The 6,472-nt window shown below is 37.8% G+C and overlaps 2 non-coding genes across 2 annotated transcripts; one reads left to right on the forward strand and one right to left on the reverse strand.

The window, feature by feature from the left end:
- The first annotated feature begins 3,682 nt into the window (after positions 1-3,682).
- On the forward strand, positions 3,683-3,810 carry LOC136386671 (small nucleolar RNA SNORA35). The gene has a single exon (XR_010748019.1). It is a non-coding gene; the product is annotated as a small nucleolar RNA SNORA35 (small nucleolar RNA).
- Positions 3,811-5,854: 2,044 nt separating this feature from the next.
- Positions 5,855-5,930, reverse strand: TRNAA-GGC (transfer RNA alanine (anticodon GGC)). Its single transcript has one exon. It is a non-coding gene; the product is annotated as a tRNA-Ala (tRNA).
- Between the last annotated feature and the right edge of the window lie 542 nt (positions 5,931-6,472).

Here is a 6,472-nt window from a genome sequence, read left to right on the forward strand (position 1 = left end):
AGAAAGCATGTTTTTAAAGAGAGTGATTCTATGCTAAAAAAAATATTTACTTGATTGTTTACCACTAAAAAGACAGCTCAGGCAAAGGAAGCCATAACACTAAAGGGTGAAAAATGAATAAAATATAATATTAGCTTGTGTTGTAATGAAATAAAAGAAATGACCTCTAAACTCAGCATTGAACATGGAGTTGAATTTAAGGTGTGGACAGAGTGAAAAGGTAAAGTGTGAACAACATGGAGAAGATAGTAAGAAGAATATGTATATGTTGACCAAGGTGTCTTATATATATTCATAGTAGCCCTTTTAAAGAGAGACTACTGTAAGTACTTAGAAATATGGGACTGGAGCCTGACCAGGCAGTGGTGCAATGGATAGAACATTGTACTGAGACATGGAAGACTCAGGTTCGAAACCCCAAGGTCACCAGCTTGAGTGCAGGCTCATCCACCTTGAGCGAGGACTCACTGGTATGAGCATGGGGTCACTGGCTTGAGTGTGGGATCATAGATGTTACCCCATGGTCGCTGACTTGAAACCCAAGGTTGCAGGTTTGAGCCCAAGGTCACTGGCTTGAGCAAGGGGTTACTGGTTCAGCTGGAACCCCTCGGTCAAGGCACATATGAGAAAGCAATCAATGAACAACTAAGGTGCCGCAATGAAGAATTGATGCTTCTCATTTCTCTCCTTTCCTCTCTGTCTGTTCCTATCTGTTCCTCTCTCTGTCTCTCTCTCTGTCTATGTCACAAAAAAAATTAAAAAAAGAAATATGGGACTGGAACTCTCATCTTTGTCTCAAAAGTTCTAATGCTTTTGATACCTTGCCTTCCAAATATTACACTTGTAACAAATATAGCCTACCACTAGGTGGCTACAGAATCATGTCATGTTAAGGTAGTTATCCCATCTGTCAGACTGGTGCAGTGAAAGATTTTTCAAGTCAACACTTTTAAAATCTGATAATCTATTTAATATCTCATTTCCTATCCAGACTAACTTTTAGGGAAAGTTGAATTTAGTTCATTTTTTCTCAATACTCATAAACTTAGGGAATTGATTTATATGTTAGATTCTCAAGGGAAGCACAGGAGTAAATGAAATAGAAGGAATCAATATCAGTTGTATCTAGTTTCTGTGTATCTCCACATTATAATCCATGACTTGTCCCAAGACAACCTTCTTTAGTATTATTATCTAATATTGAATTCTGCCATTTGGCTCAGTGGTAGAGCATCGGCCTGGCGTGCAAGAGTCCTGGGTTCAATTCCCGGCCAAGGCACACAGGAGAAGCATCCATCTGCTTCTCAACCCCTCCTCCTCTCCTTCCTCTCTGTCTCTCTCTTCCCCTCCCGCAGCCAAGGCTCCATTGGAGCAAAGTTTGCCCGAGCACTGGGAATGGCTCTATGGCCTCTGCCTCAGGCACTAGAATGGCTCTGGTTGCAACAGAGCAACGCCCCAGATGGGCAGAGCATCGCCCCCTGGTGGGCATGCTGGGTGGATCCCAGTCGGGCGCATGCGGGAGTCTGTCTGACTGCCTCCCCATTTCCAGCTTCAGAAAAATACAAAAAACAAACAAAAAACAAACAAATAGACAAAAAACTAAAGAAAAGAGGTAAAATGTTTACAAAGAGCCAAATAGTATGTTCCAAGCAATAGGATTATACAGGTACAAAGAGAGAGTAATCAATGAAGCTTGCATTTTAGAGACAGAGTCTTCAGGAAGTGAGTTCATAAATTAAGATGAAAGTGAAAGCAACTATGAGTTGATGTTTCTCTCTCTCCTCCTTCTCTCTCACTGTCAGTCTCTCCCTCTCTCTCTCTCAAAAATATAAAAAACAACCTATGTATGTATTGATCATGGATAGAGTACTTTACCATTAGATCATAGTGTCAACCTGAAAGTAAAGCTTATAGATCTGCCACTTAATGTATGCAGCACCCAGAAGTTAATCCTCAAAACACTGAAGAATGAAAGTAAAAAATATGAATGTCTGTTGGATTCTGAAAACAATTTTAGTTCACTGGTCTAAGTCAATTAGCCATGACTTATAATGTTGAGATTTTATAATACCAGTAGATAACATTTCAGTAGAAATGTTTATCTAATGCTTGATATATTAAAAAATTGATATGCATACTTAAATAATGTGAAATGGTTTCCCTTTTAAGAACAGTATTTAAGTAGTATCTATCTTAAGCCTAAATTAAGCAGATTTTTAAAATTATTTATTTATTTATTCATTCATTTTAGAGAAGAGAGACAGATATATATATATATATATATATATATATATATATATATATATAGAGAGAGAGAGAGAGAGAGAGAGAGAGAGAGAGAGAGAGAGAGAAGGGGGGAGGAGCAGGAAGCATCAACACCCATATGTGCCTTGACCAGGCAAGCCCAGGGTTTTGAACCGGCAACCTCAGCATTCCATGTTGATGCTTGATCCACTGTGCCACCACAGGTCAGGTCTAAGCAGATTTTTAAAAATCTTTATATCTTTATACTTAGGAATTTTTATTTGTTTAGATAAGCTTCTCTCAAATTTCAGTGTTCCACAAAAATGAAGAATTGAATGATATTGTTGCAATTAATGTTGGACAAATGCCTAATTTTACCAAAACATGTTTATCTAATTAAAATAGTACCATATCACCAAAAATGGGGACAGAATGATAGCAATTATTTTTTTTTTTAAGCTGGAAACGGGGAGAGACAGTGAGACAGACTCCCGCATGCGCCCGACCGGGATCCACCGGGCACTCCCACCAAGGGTGATGCTCTGCCCACCAGGGGGGGCTGCTCTGCCCCTCCGGGGCGTCGCTCTGCCGAGACCAGAGCTACTCTAGCGCCTGAGGCAGAGGCCAAGGAGCCATTCCCAGCGCCCGGGCCATCTTTGCTCCAATGGAGCCTTGGCTGCGGGAGGGGAAGAGAGAGACAGAGAGGAAGGAGGGGGGAGGTGGAGAAGCAAATGGGTGCATCTCCTATGTGCCCTGGCCGGGAATTGAACCCGGGTCCCCGGCACGCCAGGCCGACGCTCTACAGCTGAGCCAACCGGCCAGGGCCAGATAGCAATTATTAAGGTGAAAATCTTGACTAACAATTTAGTAGGTGAATTGTCTTTACCACAACATTGAGTTTTGATAAGTATGCATATTGAAAGTAAGATTAGAATTTAAGATTAAGGCTGTTGCAATCATACTTACATATAAAACAATTACTCTGAGAAACGGCAGCTGTGTTTCAAAACTGTGGAATAATTAACATGTATTTTTTTGAATGATTAGTTAAATAAGACTACAACTTCTTAAATGAATGGTGTTTTAAGGGAAATGTAAATTATTAAAATCTATAATTACTAAATAATTTCTCACATGATTTTTTATCTTTTTGTATTTATAACTGCCAAGTAGTCTGCACATTCAAGAGAGTATCTATACTCTATCTGGTTAACCAACAGTTTGTAAGTAGGTCTCCATGGGACAAACAGAAACAAAGCTTAATTCATATTTTCTCTTTAATCTGTCATTATCCCTGAAGCTGATTCATGTATGCAGTGGTTATGGTAAGTGAATGAAGCAATGACTTCTGAAATGTTTCAGGTCTCCTATCCACCCCCTCTTTCAAGCTGGTGTTTTGGCTCAGAGCTTCAGGTCCCAACCCTAGCTCTGCTTTCTACAGCACTCGCAAGTGACCCACTGGTCTCCACCTTGGCCAGCTGGGCATCAAGCAGTGCAAAAGTAAATCCCTCCTCAAGCTGGGAGAGCCACACTGTGGGCTACTCCTGCATGCTGGTGGGTACATGTCTTCTGGGTCTAGTGACCCTGCCTAAGAAAAGAGAGGGGGTGAAAAAATAAATCAAGCAGCTGAGCACCTGCTGCTACTAGATAAAAGCGACTGTCTGTATAAAGTTAATAGCAGGCACTCAAAAATATTGTCATCATTACTATATTATGATCACCGTTATTACTAGCTGTGTAGCTCTTAGCAATTTATATTACCCTCTCTTAGACTCAATGTCTTAGAACAGAAAATAAGATTGACACTATTGGACTGACCTAAGAGTACCATGGTAATTAAATTATGAGTTTATTTAAATTCCTTATCAAATTGCTTAAGTGTTAGTAAGAGAAGAGAGCTAAGTTGTTTTCTCTTTTGGTTGGGATAAAAATGAGATTATAATTATCTTGCAGATGTTGGCTTCTGTGTCCCCACAGTCCTACAATCTTCCTGACAAATGAGCCTTCTTCAGACTCTTTATTTTTTGTATATAACAGTCTGTTTAATTCTATTATTATAGAACTCTTTTCCAATTATTTCTTATAATTTAAACCTACATTCAAGCCATTCTTGGCTCCTTCTTTCCATCATACTATCTTTGGATACTAAAGTCCTTATTAATCTCTCCCTCTACCTCACAATTTGGCAATGACCAGTTCCCCATTTTTAAAATTTATTTAAGTTATCTTATTTACTAAGTTGTAAACTCTTTGAAAGCAAAGAATTTATCTTTTTATATGTATAAGTACTTACTGCAGCACTGAACCCAATGCCTTGCATAAAGTAGAAGTCAATAGTTACTGATGGATAAATTCATCAAAGTTATCTATGAAGTCAGTCATTAATTCTTAACCAGAACCCAAAGGAAACTCCAAGTCATTGAATAGCGTAGTTTTAACACCATATAAAATGTAGCACTGTTTTTGTGGTAAATAAATTACACCATGAAAATTCATTTAAAATCCAGAAAAGATTAGTTGATAAGAGATAAATTCATAATCAATTATTTAAGTGAAAATATTTATTCTGAAGTAAAACCTCACACTGTTGTGTGTGTGTGTTGACATTATGAATGATTAACTTGCCTTCCTGGGAAATGTCTTTAAGGCCCTCTGCCAGAAAAGACAGTGGGGTCATAAGTCTAACCTCAGGTCATAACTACTGTATGTTCTGATAATTATGTCAACGTTGTAAATAGTGTACACAACTTGCAGCTCATTATAATCGTAATAATGTTAAGCAATTGAGATGTGTATCAGTGAAAATATATATTGAACTAAATAAATCTTTGTTGATTGAAATATAAAACACAGTTAAAAATATGACACATTTTTCCTGACAATTAAAAAAGATCATTAGAAAGACTTTTTATGTTGAATATAATTTTTTCATTGTTCTTTCAACTATCATCTTTATTGACACTATTGAAGCAAGGATGAAAAAAATTGAACATCTAGTATGTGGATGATACAAAATAGAAAAAGAAGATGAGCCATGTAACTTTATATAAACTTCTTTGTCTTGAGGTTCTAGAAATTAGCCTCTTTTTGAAAATGAAATAAATAACTTCTTTCTTAGAAATATAGTAATAGAGACTTTTTATTACCTAGTAACTTAGTGAAGAAGTGTGTTATAATAATACAATTTTATTATTTCCTCTTATTATTTAATACAGAATAAATGTTCTTTGATATTCCTCTACATCTCTCCAGCCACACACACGTTATACTGAATACAATATACAATAAGATAGTTTTTTGGTTTTTTTTTTTTTTTTTTTTTTTTGTATTTTTCTGAAGCTTGAAATGGGGAGGCAGTCAGACAGACTCCCGCATGTGCCTGACCGGGATCCACCCGGCACGCCCACCAGGGGGCGATGCTCTGCCCATCCTGGGTGTTGCTCTGTCGCGACCCGAGCCACTCTAGCGCCTGGGGCAGAGGCCAAGGAGCCATCCCCAGCGCCCGGGCCATCTTTTGCTCCAATGGAGCCTCGGCTGTGGGAGGGGAAGAGAGAAACAGAGAAGAAGGAGAGGGGGAGGGGTGGAGAAGCAGATGGGCACCTCTCCTGTGTGCCCTGGCCGGGAATCGAACCCGGGACTTCCGCATGCCAGGCCGACGCTCTACCACTGAGCCAACTGGCCAGGGCCACAATAAGATAGTTTTTAAAATAGGTTTTTAAAACTTGATTTCTTAAAATAATGCCGTCCAGGAACTTGTCTTAAAGATCCATGTAGGTAGGTGAGAATTGGTCAACTTAATATCAGTTCTTAGCATTTTTCTCAAGAGCCATGTTATTTTGTTTTCTATGTAATTATTTTCGCTTTTTTTTTTTTACTGGCATACTTTAGCTTAAGTTTAGAACTTTGAGGATGGAAAAATATGATTGTTTAGAATACAAAACAGGTTTTATGATAAAGACTATAAACTCTTTGATAAGTATCTGCTTGTAGTTGAAGTGTTACATAGTATAGAATGTAGTATTCAAAAGAAAACAGAATTTATCTAAGAAATGTTTTTTTCTTTTGTTGTATTTACATTTTTGTCAGCTTGATGTATTTGTATTACCTATTTTTCCTTTGTTATTCTCTAAACAGCAAAGTTCCATCTGGAGCAGATTGTGTAACTCTCATTGTTCAAATGCTTAAAATTCATTTTGCTGCAGAAAATTTTTATCAATAAATTCCAATT

The sequence above is a fragment of the Saccopteryx leptura genome, chromosome X, assembly GCF_036850995.1.
Source record: "Saccopteryx leptura isolate mSacLep1 chromosome X, mSacLep1_pri_phased_curated, whole genome shotgun sequence".
NCBI lineage: Eukaryota > Metazoa > Chordata > Mammalia > Chiroptera > Emballonuridae > Saccopteryx > Saccopteryx leptura.